The 24,308-nt window shown below is 43.1% G+C and overlaps 1 non-coding gene across 1 annotated transcript; it reads left to right on the top strand.

Moving 5' to 3' along the window:
• Positions 1-10,877: 10,877 nt before the first annotated feature.
• On the top strand, positions 10,878-10,984 carry LOC113610194 (U6 spliceosomal RNA). Its single transcript, XR_003428992.1, has one exon. It is a non-coding gene; the product is annotated as a U6 spliceosomal RNA (small nuclear RNA).
• The last annotated feature ends 13,324 nt before the right edge of the window (positions 10,985-24,308 follow it).

The raw sequence follows: 24,308 nt of genomic DNA, 5'->3' as shown, positions 1-24,308 counted from the left end.
ACAAAGTTCATCGGGTTAAACTGTTCAAGAGAAGTTTGGAATGAAGTTTCTCCTCTTAATTCTCGTTCTTCAAGCTGCTGCTTCTGGAGTTGTTCCTCTGTCTAATAGTACAAGTCTAGAAGAAAATGATGTGCTGTTTGCACAAAGGTACCTGGGCACCTTTTATGGTCTCCTGGTGGAAACAACTCCCATGCTCAAATGAGAATCATTAGCAACTTCGTGGTGGGCAAAATCCAGAAAATGTGGCATTTCTTCTTGGGGCCTAATGTGACCCGGCAGTTGGATGCCTCTCCTCTGACAATGAGGTCCACACCAAGGTGTGGGAGGCCCAGTGTTCACCAGTTTGGCACAATGATGGGGAAACCAGTATGGACAAAACATAATGCCACCTACGGAATCAAGAATTACCCTCCATGGTGTGGAAGGATGTTGACTATGCCATCCCCAGGCTTCTCAAGTACGGAGTGATGTGACCCCCTGCAATTCAAACAGAAGAACCCTGAAGAGGCTGATATTATCATATATTTCCCACAAGGAGCTCATAGAGACTCTAATTCTTCTGATGGCAGAGATGGAAACATCACCTGTGCTTATGGGCCTGGAGCTGGTATTGGGGGAGGCTTGCACTTTGATAGGGCTGAAATCTGGATTTAAACACACCAAAAGCATAAATTTGTTTCTTGTTGCTGGTCATGAGTTTGGCCATTCCAAACATCCAAAGGCTACCATGTTCCTCCTCTACATTATGTTGACCTCAACAGACTTTGCCTCTCTGCTGAGGTCATTTGTGACATTTGGTCTCTCAATGAGGACTCATAAAGGCAGTGTCACAGCCTTAGACCATGGAACCAGCCACCTGTGGCTCCAATGTGACTGTTGATACTATCATTACAATTGGAAGACAAAGTTTTTTCTTTAAAGATGAGTTCTTTTGGTGGAAGCTTCCTGAGCTGTTAAGCCACATATGAAATTGGAACCAGGAGTCAAGTTGTTCTTTTTAAAGATTGCAAGTACTGGTTAAGCAGTGATTTAAAAACCACAACCCAGCTATACCAAGAGTACACATTATCTGGGTTTCCCTGACTCTGTGACAAGATTGAAGTTGCTGGTTTTAATCCACTCATCTACAAGACCAGCCTCTTTGTGGATAAACGATGTTGGAGGAGAAATGAGAGAAGGTAATTATGGATCTTGTTTATCCCATATTGATGACTGAGAAATTTCCAGGAATTGAACCTAAAATTGATGCAGTCTTCTACTCCAAAAGACACATTTATTTCTTCGAGGGATGTAATGAACTTGAATCTGACAAGCTATACAACTGTGTCACCAAAGGCTGGGAAGCAATGGTGGTTTGGGTAGGAATGGTGTAACTAATGGCATTTATCAATTTACTTCACTTATTATATATTTACTGCATGTGGGTTTTGTGCCTGGTATGCCTTTATTTAGTGGTATCTTAAGATAAGAAGATAAAAATTTTATATAGACCATAGATTAATGATTATGAAAAATATAAACTGAATTTTTATAATATTTTCTAATTTTGAAAACCTCCAGCAAATAGGTTCTTCATTTTCAATTTTTCTTGTTAAGTTTGAACATAGAAACCCTCGAAGGCCAAGAGAATACATTTTGGAAAATGCTCAGTAAGTCAGTTTCTAAAATCCTTGGACTGAGATACCCCTCTCTGGTTTGCCTAAAATCACGAAATGACATTTCAGTGACCGTTACATTTTCAACAAGGGCATCATTTTATTTTATTAATTAGTTAATTTTGTTGTTTTGTTTTTTTTAGCCCTGCCACCACACGGTATGTGGGATCTTAGTTCCCCGACCAAGGACTGAACCCGTGCCCCCTGCAGTGGAAGCATGCAGTCTTAACCACTGGACCGCCAGGGAAGTCCCAAGGGCATCATTTTCATTAAGAGTGAAAGCAGAATTCCCCTTAGAACTTAAATAAAAATGACAATTATGTAAGTAAACTATTTAAATGGTGATAATATAATTTATTCCGTTTCAAGATTGACTTCTTAATATTACATATAAAGTATATATAAATTAAAACTTGGAAAGGAAATAAAAAAACGGAATCAGTGTTCTGTTTGGATCCCCTAATCCTGTGCCAAAGACATCATCCCCTTGGCTTTGACCTATTTTGGATTTCTGGTCTCCACTTCCGAGTTTATCCCAGGCCTCTTGTAGCCTCAGCCTCCCATAACCAGCTTCGGCCTTTGCTGGTGGACGGCTGGCAGTGAGGCCCTCCCAGGACATACCTCCAAGACCATCTCACCTGTGGGGCAGGGGCAGGAAGCAACCGGACCCAGGCCTTGTGGGCAGCTTAGGACTTAGGCAAGTGTGGGGATCAGAGGAGGGCTTGTATGCAGGGGGGATGATCTGAAGAAAGATGCAGAATGGAACATGTGAAAGTGTTTGGGGGGCTGTGTGTTGGTGGGTTTGCCTGGAACAGGTGGTTTGCTGTGGGGAACATTGAAGCTTCTGGGTTTAAGACCCAAAGATACAACAGAACTGACCCTCAATCTCTAGGTACTGTAAAGAAATAAAAAACTGCGGGAGAGGAAGGTAATATTAGCTGCCGATGTCTAGATCCCCGGTTTAGTTACTGGATCTTTTTGCACAATTTTGTAGTCAGGCTCTTTGGGAAGGGAAGGAGCAAAAGCCTGGTATGTTCATTCTGTTCTCCTAATGAATGGGGAAACCCCACATTTCATCCAGTTTATAGAATCAGAGACTCTGAGGGTGAGAAAGGGCCTTAAAGCCCTGATACTCCATGACCTCATCCGTTGTTTAAAAACCTGCAACATCCAACAACAGGGCATTCGGCCTAGGCTTGAATCCTTCCAGTGTTGGGTGGCTCCCTACTTCTCAGAGCAAGCTGCAACCTTCATCCGTTTTAGCTGGTTCAGTCTCCTTGGGATTCTAGGAAGCACCTCTCATTCTCTCTCACGTACCACCAGGTGCCCCTAGATTTTCTCTTTTACCCTCACCTTCCCAGGCTGAACATCCCAGGTCCTTGAAATGCTTTTCTTGTGACACAATTTTAAGTTTCCTCCTATTCTCATGTTTGTCCTTGCCATATCTTCCTTTATAAGGAATAATATTTTATGGGAATGACTGGAGGAAGCATTTATATAGGTTTTAAAAAAATTTTATGAGACGTAATATATATATATATCATGAAATCCACAAATTGTAATGTAAATTTCAAGCACTTCCATCCTCCAAAAGGTCGCCTTGTGCCAATTTGCAGACACTCCCCATTCCCACCTGCAGCTCTAGGCAACCACTTATCTGCTTTCTGTCTCTAAAGTTTTGGGGATTTTTTTTTTAGGGTTGCATCTTATATAAAAAAAAAAAAAATTTTTTTTTTTTTCTATCAGCCATCTGAGAGCCTGTGGAAACAGCTTTATATTATAGAACATTCCTTTGAGATGGTCTTTCTGGAGGGATTTTTGCCTATAGATGCAGACAGGGTGAATAAAAATTCATGAATGATTATTCCATAATGGGTTATCATATAATTTATCTTCCTAATCACTAAAGATTAGTGATTACCCAAATAGGACAACCAGAGGCTCTCCCAAAATATCCCCCCGAGCTACAGTCCAAATATAGAGTGCTGAATGGACTACTGATCTAACCCAGTGCGGCGCTTCAGACGACTTTGATGCTGTGCCCGGGGTCAGGGAATGAGGACGCGATGGAGCACAGAGGTCTCTCCTCTGCTCTCCTAAACCCTCCAAGCTCAGTCCTGCTTTGTTTCCAACCTCCTCCCTGTACGGAACTCATTACCCATCTCTCGTCTAACTTGAATCCCACCTGCTCTGCAAGATCCAGGTCTCTGATGTCCTCCACTGACCACACACTGGAAAAGCTGTCTGTGTTCAAACACCACGCATTTCAGTCCCACCAGACAATGCGTATGACCATAAATGGCTTGAGAGTGGGGACCTTGTCATTAAGCCTCCCTTAGATCCCACAGCCTTAGATGATGGCCCATCTGAACCCCTGACCCCTGACCCCTGATTTCTCCCTCCTTTGAGCCCCTCGAAGTCTTTGAACTTCTTTCATTATTTTCTGCCTAGTTTCACAGTCCCTTGAGTGCTTCATTATGTGTGGGTGTCCTGTGGGCAGTAGTTTCCTCTTCTGTAAGTCCTCCTTCGGGACCTGACACAGTGCTTCGTACATAATAATAACAATTAAATGACGACCACCCACATTTGCATATCACGCCTCAGTTTCCAAAGTGCTTTTGTATCCATTCTGCGATTTGGCCCCGTGGCAATCTGGTGATAAAAGTATGATTATTATACTTCTTTTACAGACAAGAAATCTGTGCCCAGCGTCCTCGCTTCTAAGATATTCTGATGCACAGTGCCAGCACTCAGCTACACCGCCCTACGGCTCAGTAAATCTCTGTTGAATTGATTTCATGCTGCTTGGTTGGTCGCATCGATATGGATGAGGGTACAAGAAGTAAGGAGCAGCTTTGGCTTGTTCTTTGTTGTAGCTTTTGTTGCTGTTCATGTCATTATATATTAATCCATTTATTCATTCAACAGACAAGTACAGAGGGCCAACTACATTCCAGTGCCAGGCTCTGGTTAAGCACTGGTTAAGCACAAAAAGTTTCAGACACTGCCCTTTGGTTGCTGGTCAAGTTGTGAGGGCGAAGCACAAATAAACCCACAATTGAAATATAAAAATTCACTGGGACTTCCCTGGCGGTCCAGAGGTTAGGACTCCACACTTACACCACAGGGAGCATGGATTCCATCCCTGGTCGGAGAACTAAGGTCCTACGTGCCCTGCAGTGGGACCAGAAAGAAAGAAAGAAAAAAATTCATAGTGTTAGGGCTATGGGAACCTAGAGGGGGGTCTCGAAATCATCCTGGGGATGGATGCTGGCGAGGTTGTCTCAGCACAGGCATCTCCTGTAAGTCTTGAAGGGCAGGCAAGAGTCAGCCAGGGTTTTTGAGAGAGAGACGTGGATGTCCCAGGCTTGATGGACGCCAGTCCTGCTGACTGTGGGAGGTAGGGTGGGCAGTGGTGGGGTCGGATTTGCTCCAGGTCCTACAAAAGTTTTAGCAGGCTAGGAGGCGGTGTGGTCCAGTGGTGAAAGGCTTTGATGTCAGATGTAGCTGAAGTTGAATCCCACCTCTGTCATTCATTAGTTGTGTGACTTTGAACAAGTCACGTAATTTCTTACTTAGACCCTTACTTTCCTTATCTGTGAAATAAGTAAAGTCTTCTCTAGTGGACTGTTGTGAGGATTGTAAGGGAGACGGGTGAGGTTAAAGCACTGGGCACAATGTCTGGCACACGGAAGCACTCAATAAAGAAGAGAAGACAAGGCGCTTCCCTGGTGCCACAGTGGATAAGACTCCGCGCTCCCAATGCAGGCGGCCCGGGTTCAATCCCTGGTCAGGGAACTAGATCCCACAGTCATGCCTCAACTAAGAGTTCGCATGCCACAAATAAGGAGCCCGCTCACCGCAACCAAGACCCGGCGTGAACAAATAAGTAAGTAAATAAATATTAAAAAAAAGAAGAAGAAGAAGCAGAGAAGACAAGAGTTCTTAGGAAATTGTTGTTGTCCTTTGTGGCATCATTCAGAGATGCAATTAACAAGAGAGCTGGATGGACCAACCACTGCTTTCTCTGAGAAATTCAGCTCTCCCACCTCATGTGCTGCCTGGAAATGCCCATGGTAGTAAAGAGAAGAAGAGGAAGGTGGGAGAGATGATTAAACCACAGAAACACAGGCAGAAGCACTGAACCAAAATTGAAAGCCAAAAATTGAGATTAAGGACAAAAGGAGTGGGAGATTTGGGGCAAAACAAATTCATAAAGTTCAAAAGCAAAAGTACTTCTTTTCCTTGGAGTTTTAGGAAAGTTTTCATTAAGTCTCTCCTTCGACCAGAAAATTGATCCCGCGCTTGTAGTGTTTGGGACCTCAGCTTGTCTCGTGTTTTCTTCTGAATGGTTTACTGTTTCCAGTTTACAAAGCACTGTCATGTAGAGTGTCTCATTGACCTCTCACAACAAGCCACGATTTTATGCCATTGTGACAAGGAGGCTGCTTCATTTCACAGGCGAAGAAACAGAAAGCCAACTGCTTTGATTCGAAGGGAACAAAAAATCATCCCGATTTTGAGTCTCCTCTAGAAACAGCCCTCAGATACACAGAACAGAGCACGAAGGTCAGATTCCTACACAGGAAAAATTATTTGACTCCGAGCCAGAAGCCCGGAGGAAAGCAAGTATGTTTCTGTCTATCGTTGCTGAGTTTATGGCTCTTTAAACACATCTGCTACCAAAGGCTGCAGGAGTTTAAACACAGTATGTCCAGGAAGCACCAGGGGATCCCCGAGGTCAGCATTTGACCGCCAAGTATGTGGTCTTGAAAAGCCCATCTATATCAGAAAGATGGAAACCACTTTGGCTGGTTTTCAAGGTGCTTTCTTGGCTTTAATTCAGTTCTGTTAAAACTTTTTTCCCCAGCTTTATTGAGATATAATTGACACATACTATTGCGTAAGTTTAAGGTGTATAATACACACATATATTGATACACATATATATTGCGAAATGGTTACCGCAGTCAGGCTAGTTCACACATCCTTTACCTCACACGATTGCCATTCTGTTGCTGTTATGATGGGAACATTCAATCTTTACCCTTATAGCAACTTTTAAGGATACAGCACAAACCATTTTTAAAAGGATAATTTGCGGCTTAAACAGTTTAGACGTTCCCTCATGATACGGTCCTATAATAACCCACAGGAACACTCCGCCTGTCGGAAGCAGGTAAAACAGGAGGTTTGTGGGTGTGTACAGTGTTTTCATTTCTGTGGCCCGCACTACATGTAACTTTCAGTGCCTTCTAAAGCACCTCACGTATTTGTCTCATGGAATCCTCACCGTAAATCTATGAGCTGAGAATTTTTATTTCCATTTACAGATAAGAAAACTGAGGCCCAGAGAGGCTGGGACTTCTCCCACGGCTCAGAATGCGTGTGTGGCCGTGATTGGATTCAAAACCGGGTCTCTTTTTCAAAGCCAGGGCCTGTGCTCTTTCTTCTCCATTCATTGTCTTCCAAGGAATTTAGCTCTTATTAGAAGCTTTCTGTTATTCTCTTCTTGTTCCTTGATTCCGCCTCCTTTTTGCCACATGACGTAATGATTAATTTTTAAATGTAAAACTAACTTTTGTGGAGAAGGAGGTCTTTGGCAATCACTGTGCTAGGTAATTTTTAAACAGTAATTTATAAGGTTGCTGTTATTTTTATCCTTTATTTGTTTGCCTGGGTCATTTCAAGCAATTCCAAGTGAAATAGAAGTACATTGGCTACAAATAGAAGCTGATCAGTTCCATTCTCCTCCCTGCAAAGTAACCGTTTTTAATGGATTTGTGGGTTTTCTCTCAGCTGTTTTTCTTAGCATTTAAAAATACATGTGGAGGCATTAGAATGCAAACCCCATCAGATGAAAGAAAAAAATACATGCTGAGAACAGATACAAAGATATATATATATTATTATTTTTTTAAATAAATTTATTTATTTATTTTTGACTGCATTGGGTCTTCGTTGCTGCACACAGGCTTTCTCTAGTTGTGGTGAACAGGGGTTACTCTTCATTGCGGTGCGCGGGCTTCTCATTGCGGTGGCTTCTCTTGTTGCCAAGCACGGGCTCTAGGGGCACGGGCTTCAGTAGTTGTGGCATGCGGGCTCAGTAGTTGTGGCGCACAGGCTTAGTTGCTCCACGGCATGTGGGATCCTCCCGTACCAGGGCTCGAACCCGTGTCCCCTGCATTGGTAGGTGGATTTTTTTTTTTTTTTTTGGACCGCCAGGGAAGCCCCTGCAAAGATATGTTGTTTCCATTTTATGGATGAGGAAACTGAGGTTCAGTGGGGTTGAGTGATTGCCCAGAATCAAACAGCAGGTGAGGCACAGAGCTGGGATCAGAACTCAGGTCTTAAAATGCCACATTTCAACCTTCAAACCACCACCTCTCTAGCTGGCCTTTGGTCCCAAGACAAGAGTCAAAAAGCGCACAGCTCTTGAGTCAATCATCAATGTGACTTTGACATATTACTTGCTCGCAGATGAACTGCTTAGGATACCCTGGGGACTTTTAGTTTGTCTACTTGAGAAAAGAACGTAAAGATCCCTTCACCCGACTTCAGTGGGTGCTGAGAGAACGAAATCATGTCTGCTGTGTGTGCTGAACTCCTAGGAAAAGGCACTGAAGATGCCGGGGGTTCTGGGTGGGAACACGTTGTCCCCTGGCACAGACGTGCCTCTGCGGGCTCCTTTGGAGGGGGGCAGCCCTTGTTCTAGGGTTTCTTTCCAGCTGACTCATCCTGTGACCTTGAGAAAGTTCCCAGTCTCTCTGCACCTTTGTTTCACACTCGCTCTAAAACAGGGCTAATAATACCTTCTACCTTGTTCGTAAAAGAGAGGACATTCACAAACCAGCCCTCACAGTACATTTCTACAGAACTGGGTCCCGAGTTCTAGCACCTGCCCAAGTCAGATGAGATTTTTGGCTAAAGCACCCTCCAGCTCCCTTTAGGCAAAGAGACTGGAAAAAGCGACTGTGGGAACAAAAAGGAACATGTTTTAGCCAAAATGTGTTTCTCTAAGGAAACTGAGTGTTTCTTAGATCCTCACCTTTGTGAAAATTTTCACCTCGTGCCTTTTTAAAAGTGTTTTGCTTCTCCTGAAATGTCCTCCCCCATCTCTTCTTGTGAAATTGTTCCTGTCACTCAAGGCCCTGCCAAAATGCCACATTTCCGTGAAGCTTGCCTTTACTCTTTCAGCTAAATACCTTTTCTCTCTCCTCTGGACTCTCTGAACACTGTCTATCCTCCCTTCATCTCATATTCTGCCAAGAATTATAGTGATTTTTAAAATGCAAATCTCATTCTCTTAGTAGATGATAAGTATATTGAAGGTAAGACTAATACCTTATTGTTATAATTCTGTAAGCTAGTGACACAGTTTCCTACATATAGTAGTTGCCTAATAATCAATTGCTGAACGAATAAATGAATGGATAGAATATTTGTAGAGGAAAAATATTAAATAGTAGTGAAGGGCTGGTGAAGACTGATACCACCAAGGGTACCGAAGAATTTTTGCTCATCGATCAGTGTCCGCCTGTTAAATTCCTGCCCATTGATGGATCCACTGATGCATCAATCCCTTGAACAAATGCTATCTGAGCATCTCCTTGTGTAGGATGCTGTGCAAGGTCCTTCAGGGAAGAACACTGAAGATCTTGAGTAAGTGAAGAGAGCCCGTGCTGCTCTTATCCCGGTCATCCTGCCTCACGTTTTTGTGCAGAGTTGAGAATTTGTGTTTGTGCCAAGACACCTGGGTTCTGGTCTTGGTTCTGATCCTTGCTAGCTTGTCACTTTTTTTTTTTTTTTTTTTGCGGTACGCAGGCCTCTCACTGCTGCGGCCTCTCCCGTTGCGGAGCACAGGCTCCGGACGCGCAGGCTCAGCGGCTATGGCTCACGGGCCCAGCCGCTCCGCGGCATGTGGGATCTTCGCGGACCGGGGCACGAACCCGCGTCCCCTGCATCAGCAGGCGGACTCTCAACCACTGCGCCACCAGGGAAGCCCTAGCTTGTCACTTTGAGCAAATGGCCTCATAAATCTCAGTTTCATATTGTGTTTAATGTTAACCTGATAAAGAGGAGATAATACCGTAGTGCTTGTTTATCTGACTCCCAGAAGTACGGAGGCTAGGGGCAATGATAAAGTGAAAACATTTTACCTTCTCTGAGAGCATATGAAAACCACATATAGGTATGTGTATATACACGTACATACATACGCACACATATATTTTTTACTTAGGGGATGCAATGCATCATATATCTCCAACAAATTATAAACCGTGCCTTAGGTACCTTAGAGAAGCTCAATGGTTTCAATTTATGATACACACTTAGGATACAATACATCACAATTATTTATTCTAGATTTTTGCAGCAAAAGCTAAAAAACATCGAAAAAACAAAATTCTAAGTTTCATTACAAAACACCCACTATTCACTTGGTTCTATGACGTGACATTTCTTGTCAGTGCACATACACAGTACTGCATAGTGGTAATCAATGTGTTCATTCTAGCTGGGGTTCTGGTTTTATTTTTAGGATTGTTTCGAACAGACCTTTCCCTATTTACAATTTTAATATCAGTATTATTCATTTAATTATCTATCTGTCTATCTAATCTCGGAATTTATTTAACTATTTCCTAATCGTTGGTCATTTGAGTAATTTTCAGTTCTTCATTATTACACATGGTCTATTTTTAATCGCATACAGACGCCTACCCGTCACTTAACACATTCTTGGCTGGGCTCCCTCTACTGTCAGTTGATATATACCCAAGAAATGCCAACTCATTTTATTATTAGCCTGAGCAAAACAGAATTAGGAAGGAACTACAAATGTTTTATTTTGAAAATCAGACTGTGCATTTACAAGATGGTTTGCGAATGATTTCCTTTGGGAGGAGGGAGCTCTGGATCCTGGCACCACAGCTTTAATCTCCCAGGGAAGAAGAGTGATGACCAGGAACTTTATACGTTTATCAAACATTTATTGACCTCCAAGACACCAATTCCAGGCTGGGGAAGAAAGGTGTAATCCTTACCCTCAGTGAGCTTACTGGTTAGTAAATGATCTAGACCAGGGGGACTTCCCTGACGGTCCCATGATTAGGATTCGGTGCTGCCACTGCAGGGGGCACCGGCTCGATCCCTTGTGGGGCAACCAAGATCCCACATGTCACGTGGCCAGAAAAACAGAAAACCAAAAAAGAGGATCGCGTGCTCGCTTCAGCAGTACATATACTAAAATTGGAACGACACAGAGAAGATTAGCATGGCCCCTGTAGAAAGATGACATGCAAATTCGTGAAGCATTCCATATTTTTAAGATGTGGCACATATATACAATGGAATATTACTCAGCCATAAAAAGAAATGAAATTGAGTTATTTGTAGTGAGGTGGATGGACCTAGAGTCTGTCATACAGAGTGAAGTAAATCAGAAAGAGAAAAACAAATACCATATGCTAACACATATATATGGAATCTAAAAAAACAAAGGATCGAGACCAGCAGTGGCAATGCTCATGGCAAAGGCAACGATAACGCAGTGTGACAAGTGTTGCCAGAGCAGTCAATTCAAGTCACACACACAAGGAAGCGACAATAGTCTTGTTGGGGGTCCTAGAAGGAAGGGTCACAGAAACTGAGGCCCGAGGACCAGTGCGCATTGGCCTGGAGAGTAGTAGTCCAAGCATGGGAAAGTGTTTACAGAAGCCCAAAGGAGAGAGAGGATATATATTTTTTAGGGACGGCTAAGTCGAGCATACAGTTTGAACTGTATACAGTACACAGTTTGAGTTGGGGTGTCAATGGAGGTGAAGGCGAAAAGGTAGGCTGCAGCCAGGTTAGGAAGGGCTTTATAAACCGCGTTAAACAACTTGGCTTTACAGTATCTGGGGGTGGTGCAGCTACTTTAGAAAACAGGGAAACGGCTTGGCAGTTTCTTAAGAAGTTAAACATAAACTTACCATATGACCCAGCAGTTCCACTCATGTCTAGCCAAGAGAAACAAAAGCATACAGCCATACAAAGACCTGCATGTGAATGTTCATAGCAGCATTATTCATAATAGCCCAAAGTGAAACTACCCAAATGCCTATCAGCTGATGAACAGGTAAACAAAACGTGGTCTATCCATAGGATGGAATATTATTCAGCCGTAAAAGAGGAAAGAAGTTCTGATACCTGCTACAACATGGATGAACCTTGAAAACATTATGATAAGTGAAAGAAGGCAGTCATAAAAGACCACATCTTGTATGATTTCATTTATGTAAAATGTCAGAATAAGAGACAAATTCAATGAGGCAGAAAGTGGATTATTAATTGCCAGGGGTTGAGGAAAAATGGGAACTGACCGCTAATGGGTATGGAGGTCCTTTTTGCGTGATGAAAATGTTCTAAAGTGAATCCTGGTGGTGGTTGTACAACTCTGCTAGTGTAGTACAACCATGGAACTGTGTGCTTTACATGGGTATGATATGGGAATTATATCTCAATGAAGCTGTTAAAAAATATCTGGGAGAGGGGCAATAGGGAGGTCATTTGGTTTTAAGAAGAAAAATGTCACGATTAGATTTACTTTTTTGGGGGGGGGCACACCGTGCAGCTTTGAGGATCTTAGGTCCCTGATCAGGGGTGGAACCCGGGCCCCGGCAGTGAAAGCACTGAGTCCTAACCACTGGACCGCCAGGGAACTCCGTAGATTTACTCTAGAACTTTTGCTCTGAATAGATGCAGTGGATGGTTAGGACAGGGCAAGGTGAAAAGTGTGAGTCTGGTTAGTGGGTGGTTGCAGTAGTGGGAGAGACATAGGGTAGACAGAATGGAATGGACAGGTCTGAGACTTTAAGGAACAAAACTGACATGACTTGGGGAGTGTCAGAAGTGGGGGATGGGAAGTTAGGGATCTCACCCCAGTTACTGCCTCGGGCCCTTGGGAGGCTGGAAAGGCTATTCATGCAGATAGGAAACCAGGAGGTAGTTTGGGGGGAAGTGATGAGTTCAGTTCTGGACACGATGAGTTGGGGCATCCAAATGGCACTGGTTATGATCTGGAGCCCAGAGGAGAGAGCTAGTCCAGAGGTGGTGCACAAAGCATCTTCTTATTCTCTTACCACCTTATGAGGGAGCTTAAGCCCCTGGACAAGAAAAGAGCTATGGATACTGTAGCAGGTATTATATGCAAGGTTGGCTCTCAGTCCCTTTCCATCAAACCCTAACATGAAACATAGCAATGCTTTTGACTCAGGGCACAAGTTCAGCTTCTCCTGTTGGTTTATTGTAGCCAGTATTCGAATAGCTTCAAGGAACATTTTTTTTTTTAATTTATTTTTATTTTTTTAAACTTTTTATTTTATATTGGAGTATAGTTGATTAACAATGTTGTGTTAGTTTCAGGTGTACAGCAAAGTGATCCAGTTATACTTATACATGTATCTATTCTTTTTCAAATTCTTTTCCCATTAGGTTGTTACATAATATTGAACAGAGTTCCCTGTGCTATACAGTAGAGGACCATATTTTTTTAAAGCTCAAATTAGGTTCTGCCATGCCTTGAATAAATGTGCAATTAAAAGAAACATTTGAATCCAAGACTCGCTTAGAATGTAGGCTGTTTAGCAATGACGTGTATCTCTCTTGGTAGAACATCCCAGGAAGTAGTCCGGTCTGGGGAACCGGGTGGTCCTCACTGCTTCCTTGTAGTGTATTCTTAGCAAGTTCCCTGATTCTCAGATTTCTCGTCTGAAAAATGAGAATAACTATATTTCCCATGCAGTAGGATTATAAATAAAAACTTTGTAAAGTGTCTGGCTTGGCACAGGGTAAGATCTCAATAAATAGAAGTTTACTATTATTACTATGATTTTCTTAAGTGTTGAAAAAGGTGTTTGATACAGTGCTGTAAAGGAAATGTTCTGAGTCTCTGTCTTTTGTACTCTCTTCTAGTTCCTAGATCTGTTCTAGCTACCAAAATCAATCTTGCCTCTTGGTGACTGTTATTTTAAACAGAGTATATTTTAAGTTTGTTCCCTTCATACATGGCATGATTTTATAAGCTGACAGCTCTTTGATCTAATTTGCTGGCAGATTATGCAAGAAATATATATTTTATTGAAATGCAAAAGCTAGTCAGTTTTTGCACCCCCCTTCTCCCCCCGCCCTTCCCCTGGGCATTTGGGGAGTGAGGAGTGATAGTGGGCATGGAGGTAGGTAAGGGAGAGAAACAGGTTTTTTTTTTAAATTAATTAATTAATTTCTAGCTGCGTTGGGTCTTTGTTGCGCGCGGGCTTTCTCTAGTTGTAGCGAGCGGGGGCTACTCTTTGTCGCGGTGCACGGGCTTTTCGTTGCCGTGGCTTCTCTTGTTGCAGAGCACGGGCTCTAGGTGTGCGGGCTTCAGTAGTTGCGGTGCATGGACTCAGTAGTTGTGGCTCGAGGGCTCTAGGTCGCATGCTCAGTGGTTGTGGCTCGTGGGCTCTAGAGCGCAGGCTCAGTAGTTGTGGCGCACCGGGCTTAGTTGCTCTGTGGCATGTGGGATCTTCCCGGACCAGGGATAGAACCCATGTGCCCTGAATTGGCAGGCAGATTCTTAACCCCTGCGCCACCAAGGAAGTCCCGAAAAACAGTTTTTGTCTCTGATTCAGACCCAGGTGCGGGGGACCTTTAGATGTTTGTGTACTGGTTGATTTTGGCCCCGATGCTCTCCTCAACCTGCTTCTACACTGTCAGCACCTTCGTTTCTTTAGAGTGAATCTTGACCTCCTGTATCCTTTTCTTATCTGGGATGTCTACCACTATTTGGGATTTCCTAATGGCCCAAGAGGACAAACTGAGACCCTTGTGGACAACCGTAAGGGCAGAGGGGAGCAGCTAGGGCTGCTCCAGCTGGGGCAGGGAGGCAGGCAGGTGGGGGAGGGCTCGGGGAGACCTGGCTGGCTTGGCAGATTCCCATTTGTCCTTTCTCCAAAAGATGCTCCTGGGAGCCAACCAGAAAGCTTTCTGTGTTCATTTTGTAGCCTGAGAGCAAACACGCCACCTTGGCAAGGGAGCACCAGACCTATAATAATAATACAGTTCTCTGACATTGAAGTGCAAAAACATTTTCCATGACAGCTTAAAATTAATCACCACCACTTGCTGCTATAGATCCCTCTCCTTTAGGCAGTGCCAGCTTTGAGACAACTGTTAAGGCAGCCACATGGCTTCCAGGGAAAGAGCAAGAAGTCTGCAGAGACAATCAGCAAAGCTCCTTTTCTCCATTTTCCCTTTTGTCCTGGGGAGGATGTGCTTTCTTGCTAACAGGGTGGAAGATGGGGCTGGTAATTGATCATGGAGAACAAGCCACAACTGACTCTTACGGGTGGGATTATAAATGCATCTGGAGCTCTTAGTGACATTGATAAACCACTGGAGATGCCTGCTGTGCAGCTGAATGTTCCAGAAATTGTTCCCATGGTCTTTGAACTCACATCAAGGGAAAAGAAAGGAGCTTCCACGTATCACTTTCTTTATCCGGCTGATGGAAATTAATAATCAGACAGATTTTACTCAGACAACCTCACAGAATCATTCAACAAATATTTATTTGTTTACTTTATTCTTTTAAAATTTCGGGAATTTCCTGAGAGTCCAATGGTTAGGACTCAGCGTTTTCACTGCTGGGGCCCGGGTTCAATCCCTGGTCAGGAACCAAGATCTCTCAAGCTGTGCGGTGTGGCCCCAAAAAAAAAAAATCTAAACTTAGTTCCTGCTCATGGTAAAAGTTGAAATTGTATTGGAGGGTAAACGGTGAGCATGGAAATTCTTCCTCTTTCTCCTGATTCTTTGGTCTCACTCTGCAGAGGTTACCACTATAAACAGTTTCCTGTATATCCTTCAAGAAGTAGTTCTTGCATATACAGGCCTACGTGTGTATGTATATGTGTATGTGTATATCGCTGTTTTCATTTAACAATGTATATTAGACACCTTTTCACACCAGTACCTAGAGGTCTACTTCACAGTTTTTAATGTTACATAGTGCTCCTTGGTGTGCATGTATTTATTTATTTAACTGGACCTCTAATTTTGGATGTTTGAGGTATCTTTTGTTTGTTTTTTTGGTTTGCTACTATGAACAATACCACAGACCACATTCTCTTGGACTTCTTTGTTTGTACTTGTGCAAGCCTATTTGTAAGACAAATTCCTAGAAGTGAAATATTCAGATCAAAGATATGTGTAATTTAATTTGTAAAAGATTGTGAAATTGTTCTTCAGATAGACAGTAAACATATACTGAAAGCTTTCTCCATGCCAAGCACTGTGCTGGGTGCTAGGGACAAAAGGTCACAGTCCTTTCCCTTGAGAACCTCATGGGAGAGACAGACAATAAATTGTTACAGTGCAACGTGGCAAGCACTATAATAAGGGTTTTGTAATACTTATTATTACCTTACTGTGTTAGCTACTAGTTTCAATCCCTCACTGTGATTTTTTAAGATTTTTGAAGTGTTTTTTCATTCCAGAGTAGTTTTTTGGACTGTGATACGTTTCCCAGGTTAAAAAGCTGAAAACACAAAAGTCGAGGTGGGCCTGGCAGTGACAGCATGATGAAGTCCAATCAATATTTGAGAAGCTTCCAGGTCCAAACACTCCTGTGCCTGTCATGTCATTTAAGCTTTGCAAAGTTACGATTATTCCGATTTTGCTGATAAGGAAACTGAGGTCAGAAGTACGTTAATGGGGGCTTCCCTGGCGGCGCAGTGGTTGGGAGTCTGCCTGCCGATGCAGGGGACATGGGTTCGTGCCCCGGTCCGGGAGGATCCCGCATGCCGCGGAGTGGCTGGGCCCATGAGCCTGCGCGTCCGGAGCCTGTGCTCCGCAACGGGAGAGGCCGCAGCAGTGAGAGGCCCGCGTACCGAAGGAAAAAAAAAAAAAAAAACGTTAAGGAATTTGCCCCAAGTCGTACCATTAAAGAATGGTGTAGTTTGGTTCTGAATGTGAGTCTCTTTGATGGCAAACTCAGGGCCCTTGCTCCTGAGCAGTTTGTCTACGGCACAGTGGGTCACACTGTCCCCAGGGATTCTAAACCACAGCCTCCACAATGACCATGAGATTACTGAGCAGAGGCACAGTGCCAGGGATGGAGAAAAACAAGTAGCAGGAGGACCCACGACTTGGTCTTGGAAAACTCACTGCTTCATGGGGAAGAGAGGTCTGCATCTAAATGTACATGATGCATAGGACAGTCACCCAAATTCACATTATTCCAGACAAGTGTTGTAGCCTTGAGAGGAGGATTTCTGGAGTTAAGAAGATTGGTTGGTTTGAGGCGAATAGAGGGAGGGGTAATTGGAAAAAGGTGGTCAAAAGTTGCAAACTTCCAGTTATAAGATGAAGAAGTACTAGGGATGTAACGTACAACATGATGAATATAATTAACACTGCTCTGTGTTACATACAAAAGTTGTTAAGAGAGTAGACCCTCAGAGTTCTCATCACAACAGAAAAATATATTTTTTCTTTTCTTTTATGTCTGTATGAGTTGATAGATGTTCATTAATCTTATTGCGGTCATCATTTCATGATGTATGTAAGTCAAATCATTATGCCGTACTCTTTAAACTTACACAGTGCTACGTGTCGATTATATCTCAGTAAAACTGGAAGGAAAAAAAGAAGATTGGCTGGTTTGAAGGATGAAAAGGTAGTTCGGGAGGAGAGGGGGAGCCTGGAGCTGATGGGACAGGGTGGGCAAGGCATGGGGAGAGCCAGTGTGGTTAGGTGGCTGGATCTTTTTAAATTTTATTTATTTTTATTTTTGGCTGTGTTGGGTTCTTCACTGCTGTGCGCGGGCTTTCTCTAGTTGCGGTGAGCAGGGTCTACTCTTTGTTGCAGTGCACGGGCTTCTCGTTGCGGTGGCTTCTCTTGTTGTGGAGCACGGGCTCTAGGTGCACAGGCTTCAGTAGTTGTGGCTCCCGGGTTCTAGAGCGCAGGCTCAGTAGTTGTGGCACATGGGCTTAGCTGTTCCACGACACGTGGGATCTTCCTGGACCAGGGCTCCAACCCGTGTCCCCTGCGTTGGCAGGCGGATTCTTAACCACTGCGCTACCAGGGAAGCCCAGGTGGCTGGATCTTGACGTGCATGGGGGTTTACGTGGGACATAATGCAGGGAGGTTAAGTTGGGGCATATTATAGAGATTTTAAGTAACTTTCTTTGTTAAGTATAGAAGGTTTTTTGCACAGAAAAATGACATGAACTAATCTATATTGTAGAATAATGAACATCAACAGTATGCAGGAAAAATTAGACTGAGGAGCCCTGGGAGGAAAGGAAATCAATTAGGGGACCACTGTGAAAGTCTGCATGCAAGGAACTGATGGCCTGGACTGAGGTGATGGCCTTGGAAACTGGATGGGCAGGGACAGGTTTGAGAGGTGTTGTGGAGTTGGACTTGACGTGATTGGATCTAACCGATTTGCTAAAGGATGGAGGGAGAAAATTAGAGCTGTCTAGACCAGGATGAGTGGTTAGGCCCTTAGGGAAACAGGGGGCCACACACAAGGAAGAGCATTTGATGGGTGAAGATCAGCTTTGGTATGTGGACTTCGAAACCAGGTGAGACATTATAGACATTTATAGACATGTGAGATGCCTATAAACCAGCTGGAAAATACAGTCAGGAGATGGAGAGAAATATCCGAGCCACAAATGTAGATTTAGGAGTTGTGGTTACAGCTAAGGGAGGTTGTTTGGAAGACGAGGACCAAGAAGGCCTACATTTAAGGAATTATCAGGGAAAGGAAATGGGGAGGTAGGAGAGGATGCAGGCAGTATGGAAACCAAAAGAAGAGTTTTAAGAAGGGATGGTCAATAGTTTATGTATTGCAGAAAATTTGAGAAGATATGAGTTGAGTGTCATTAATTAACATGTTGAATGTTGTGATTAGGCAACCTTTGAGATAATGGGTCTATAAACAATAGTTCAAAGCTTTTCTAAGAGGAGGCAACTGGGTCATAATCCAGCACGTTAAGTACACCTGAGGGGAGAGTGGGGGTGGGGCACTGGTCTTCAGAGTCCAGCGGTTGGGCTGTGATCATCCTGGACAGACAGACCTTTTTGTAAGAAGGTGGATCTACCCCCATGCTAGGGTTAATGGTGAGAACAGGGAAGATAGAACTGTCAAGAGTAAGGCAGATGGGACTTCCCTGGTGGTGCAGTGGCTAAGAATCCACCTGTCAATGTACGGGACACGGGTTCCATCCTTGGTCCAGGAAGATCCCACATGCCTCGGAGTGACTAAGCCTTTGAGCCACAACTACTGAACCTGCACTCTAGAGCCTTTGAGCCACAACTACTGAGCCTGCATGCCACAACCACTGAAGCCCACACGCCTAGAGCCTGTGCTCCGCAACAAGAGAAGCCACTGCAATAAGAAGCCCTGAGCACTGCAATGAAGAGCAGCCCCTGCTTGCCACAACTAGAGAAAGCCCACACACAGCAACGAATACGCAAAGCAGCCAAAAAATAAATTAATTAATTAATTTAAAAAAAGAAAAAGAGTAAGGCAGACAGCAGAGATAAAGCAAGAGCTTTGCAGAAACTGCACCAGGGACGTAGGAAAGATGAGGTTGGTGGGGAAATTGACTATGGGTCCACTTGGCAGCTAAACAGTCTCTAAGGTCATGAAAACTCAAAAGAGCACCTAGACCTGGGGATAGAGTAGGGGCTGATGGTACAGAACCACAGAGGAGGATTGACAGTCAAACTAAAGGAGCTTAAGCTTCAGGGCCTCTTACTCGCACTGCTCCCTTCCAAGACAGGGTGGTGCGCCCTCCCAATGCATTCATGCGGTCGTCTGCTTTTGTAAAATTTTCAAAATTGAGACATCTTCACCACAGTTGATTAGGACTGCTGTCCATTCCTTTGGTCTTGCCCTCTGTCAATGTCCCCTCACGTTGGTGATGTTGGAATGGCCATGGGCATTTTTGGGATCCAGTTAAAGGGAAATTGATTTTCAGATTTAATGGAATTAAATCTGGGTTGAGTGGGATATATTTCTCTGGCTCACAACCACTTTCATGTCTATGAAAGTCACTATCATGACTTATGATATAAGTGTGTCCCACCACACCCAGGCCCAAAGCATGAGGAGGGTGGAGGAGAAACAAGCCTTGAAGGGCAGAGTCAAATTTAAGTCTGGAAAATTATTCCAAATTCTATTGCTTATATGAAATAAATTTCATAAAGGACTTTTATTTTATTTATTTTTTATTTTTTTCATAAAGGACTTTTAAAATTTAATAACAGCTCTAGAAATTAGAATTATCAATAATAAAAACATTCAAAGAACCATGCTAAGAAAAAAGAGGAATTTATCTTTCTATTTTCTCTGTAAATTATATTACAAAATCATTGTCAGGTAAAGATGTGATCAAAGATAATGCAGTAAAAAATGTAGGAAAAATGTATTATAGAGGACTAGTAGGCAGCAAATTGATAAAACTATTGTATTACCTTTTCTGGATTTTTTGGTTCACTTTCCTAGGTGTATCAGCTTTAAAAAACTGCTATTTGTTGTGATTTATTTTCTTATTTGGATTAAATATTTATTTTCATATCTAATGTTATTTCTATAGTTTTTCTCTATCACATGTACTAAAATGTGAGGTTCTGAATCCCCTAAATTGTATAAGCTTGAGACTCCATAAAACCTGGATCTACCCCTCTTAGATCCTTACATCTTTTTGGTCCCAGGAATATTATTGGTGTGAAAGAACCTTTGTGTGTCTAAACAGAGAAGAAAATCTGGATATTTAAATGTGTGGGTTGTATTCTACTGTAACCTCTTTACTTGATACCACAGAGAGATGCAGATCTATGATTCATCCTGCATAGTAATAAGCTTGACTGAGAATGAATTCCAAACTCTTTAATAGGCAAATTTTTTTGGAGCAAAGGTGCACTTTGCATAAGTTCACAATAAATATTTGCTGATTTGAGGAAATATGGTATGTAAATACATAGGCCCTACTGAAAAAGAGGAAATTTTTTCATCAAATGGATGTTAGTAGCTGGTGGATTGAGTCATCATGGTTCCAAGAGAACTTCTCCTTCCTCCTCATTACCCAGCCCCTTCTCCTCGAATAACTGGTATCCTCTGGGGTAAAAGGTGGACACAGACAATGGGGCAGAAGAGACTACAACATGCATTCATTCGTCAAACTTCCATGGAATATCTACTAAAGCTATCAAGACCTGGGTCAGCAACTTGGGTGTGCAAATGTGATCACATCTTTTCTATTTTTCTGATTAATCATTCAAGATTGCACATGCCCAACTTAGCAGGAAATACAGCTTCTCCCTTTTGAGGCATCTCTGATTTGTCTAAGAGCCTCAGACACCCATTCAGCCCCAAATGCTAGGCTAGTCCTTGTTCTGCCAGGCAGAGAACAGTAGTTGAATCAGCGTACAGCTGATGTTGCTTCTTCCACATTCTCGCTATTGCTCTAAAAACTGGTCCCATTCACAACTCTGGATGCTTGCCCATTATGTTGATGACGTATTGCTTGTTGAGACCCCCTCATGAGTGGTAGTGGTGCTTCAACTTTGGACTCTAAGTTTAACACTCTTTTAACTCACACTTACATGGTCAGGCATAACCCTGATGCCAAGCAGGTTGGTTCTGGAAGCATTTCAGAGCATCGCCACCCTTCTAGGGACCAGCTCTCCCCAGGAACATAGGTCCAGTCCACTAGCTGAGATTCTTCTCCCTATGGCAGTGTACCTCTGGGGATTTTCCTGCCAGCATCCACTTCATCAGAGAGTTTCTAATAATGTTGAACTTCAGGACTTCCCTGGTGGCGCAGTGGTTAAGAATCCGCCTGCCAATGCAGGGGGCACGGGTTCGAGCCCTGGTCTGGGAAGATCCCACATGCCGTGGGGCAACTAAGCCCGTGTGCCACAACTACTGAGCCTGCGCTCTAGAGCCTGCGAGCCACAACTACTGAAGCCCGCATGCCTAGAGCCCATGCCCCACAACAAGAGAAGCCAGCGCAATGAGAAGCCCGCGCACCACAACAAAGAGTAGCCCCCACTCGCCGCAACTAGAGAAAGCTCATGTGCAGCAACGAAGACTCAATGCAGCCAAAAATAAATAAATAAATAAATTTATAAACAAAAAATAATGCTGAACTTCAAAAAGAATTGGGGGACTTCCCTGGTGGTCCAGTGGGTAAGACTCTGCGCTCCCCATGCAGGGGTCCTGGGTTTGATCCCTGGTTGGGGAACTAGATCCCGCATGCATGCTGCAACTAAGAAGCCTGTGCGCCACAACTAAGAAGCCTGCATGCTGCAACTAAAGATCCCAAGTGCCGCAACTAAGACCCGGCGCAGCCAAAATGATAGATAAATAAATAAATAAATAAATAATAAATTAGAAAAGAAAAGAATTGGGGTCTGAATCCATTTGCTTGCTGCAGTGCTCCAGAAGGGCCTTTGAATGCTTTGCAGATTCATTCATTTCATCTCCTCTTACCCCCTTCCAAACCAGAACAACCACCAAACAGCTCTGCAGACTGAGGGGTAGTCAGTGGAACTGAGACCATTCAGTCCACTGGTTGACCACCTATCACATGGATAAAAATGTGAGGTTCTGAATCCCCAGGCACCCCAGGCATCGACAATACCTCAGGCACTAGACTTAAGGATCAAGAGGCAGTCTGGCCTTCAAGGAGTGCACAGCCTATAAACAGTTTCACTGAAATGTAATACATGCATGCATATGCAGCTTGCAAATTGTACCTCGGTGCTGAGGAACCACAAAGGAGGGGTGCAATCAACCAGGTGAAGCAACAATCTGAGTGACAGACTCTCTGCTGAGCTCAGAACTGAGCCTCCTCTCCAAGGCTAGCTCATTATCTGCAAACAAATGTGCACCCTCACTCATATCCTGGAGGCTCCCTAGCAGACCTTCACGATAGAGGTAGACGGGTGCCCCCAGGGCCGGGACCAGGGTGAGGCAAATTTTAAGGAGTCATAAAAATCTTCAGAAATTGAGATTCATATTAAAAAAAAAATAACGGCAAATTATGGCCCATAAGTCAGCTGCCTGGTTTTATAAATAAAGTTTTATTGGAAACATCAGGATTAGGGTAAGTTGAGTGAGGCAGTGTCATGAAAGTAAAGGTTTGGATCTTTATTTAAAATTGTGGGACCTCCCTGGCAGTCCAGTGGTTAAGACGCCACGCTTCCACTGCAGGGGGCACAGGCTCGATCCCTGGTGGGGGAACTAAGATCCCACATGCCTTGTGGTGCAGCGGAAAAAAAAAACTGTGATTTTTGTTCATCACTTTTTTTGCAATGTTTTTTGTCTTTTTAATATATGATATGAAAACATTATTTATCTTGATTTCTGAGGTTTTGGTGCCCCTGTAAATTCTGTGCCCAAGGAGAGTGTCTCGCTTGTCTCATCTTAGCCCTGGCCCTGGGTCCACTCCCATCAGTCTTCAGAAACATTTAATCATGTCTGAGTCATGGATTAAACACAGCTGAGATGGCTGTTGTACATATAGAATTCCAAGATATAGTAAATTCTATAAAGGACAGGTTACTAGGAGAGAAATTAATATTAGGTAACTACACGAGATTTGGTAGTTTGGAAGCCCTCTCTGAGGAAGCGGCATTTGAAATAATCTCAGACTTTGAGAAAAGTTGTAAGAATGGCACAGAACTCCAATATACGCTTTACCTGGATTCAAAATTTAAAAAAAAAATCTTAAAAATGCTTAAGTTATTACTTGGTTTGTCAGCTTGGAGGAATGTTTTTTGTCTTCCAGTTATTACAGATGTAGCAATCAATAAACATATTCTACCTCTCATATTCTACTTTCTCTCTTCCTTTCCCAGTAGTTGTTAATTACTTTATTTATATATTGTCAGGACACATAACTGCCACATCCTTTTAAATCACTCTAACGTGTAGAATTAGTTTTAGTCTACAGTAGATGTATTCAAAGCTTGCTGCCAATTTATTTTTTTCATAATTTTCCCAGTTATCTCTTGGGTGCCTGACATTCATCCTCTGGTAGTTTCCTCAAGGAAAGGTTCATATAATGGATATTCCCTGAATTCTTTCATGTTCAAGACTATCTGTAATCTTTATATTTGAAAGATAATTTGGCTGGATATAAAATATTTGGGTAACACTTTTTTTCCCTTGGAGATCTTTAAGTATTGTACCACAATCTTCTGGCACTGAATATTGCTGTGGAGAACTCTGAGACCAGCCTGATTTCTCTCCCCTATAAATGACTTGATCATTTTGCTCGACAGATGTAACAACTTTTAACATTTTGCACACGTGCTTTCTCTCTCTCTCTACTCCTCTGTTTCTCCCTCCATACACACACACGCATACATGTTCACTCACACACATTATTTTCAAAATAAAAAGTTAAAAAAACGAAGCATAGCAGTTACTAGTGCATCCTAGGATCTTCACAGGAATAATTAAGTCAAGAGAAGAGATTGAAGATTAAGGAAAGAGATGATAAACAATGGTCTGGAGTCCAGTGGGTAGAGGAGATGGAATAGACTTACCTGGAGGAATTGGGTTCTAGGACAAGGGACTCTTATTTGCAAGAAAAGTGAAAAGAAGTGGAT

Source organism: Aethalodelphis obliquidens, unplaced genomic scaffold (genome assembly GCF_003676395.1).
Source record: "Aethalodelphis obliquidens isolate GAN/ISIS:26980383/991018 unplaced genomic scaffold, ASM367639v1 scaffold61, whole genome shotgun sequence".
NCBI lineage: Eukaryota > Metazoa > Chordata > Mammalia > Artiodactyla > Delphinidae > Aethalodelphis > Aethalodelphis obliquidens.
The sequence above is the reverse complement of the archived record's forward strand: the minus strand, read 5'-3'. Positions and strand labels throughout refer to the sequence as shown.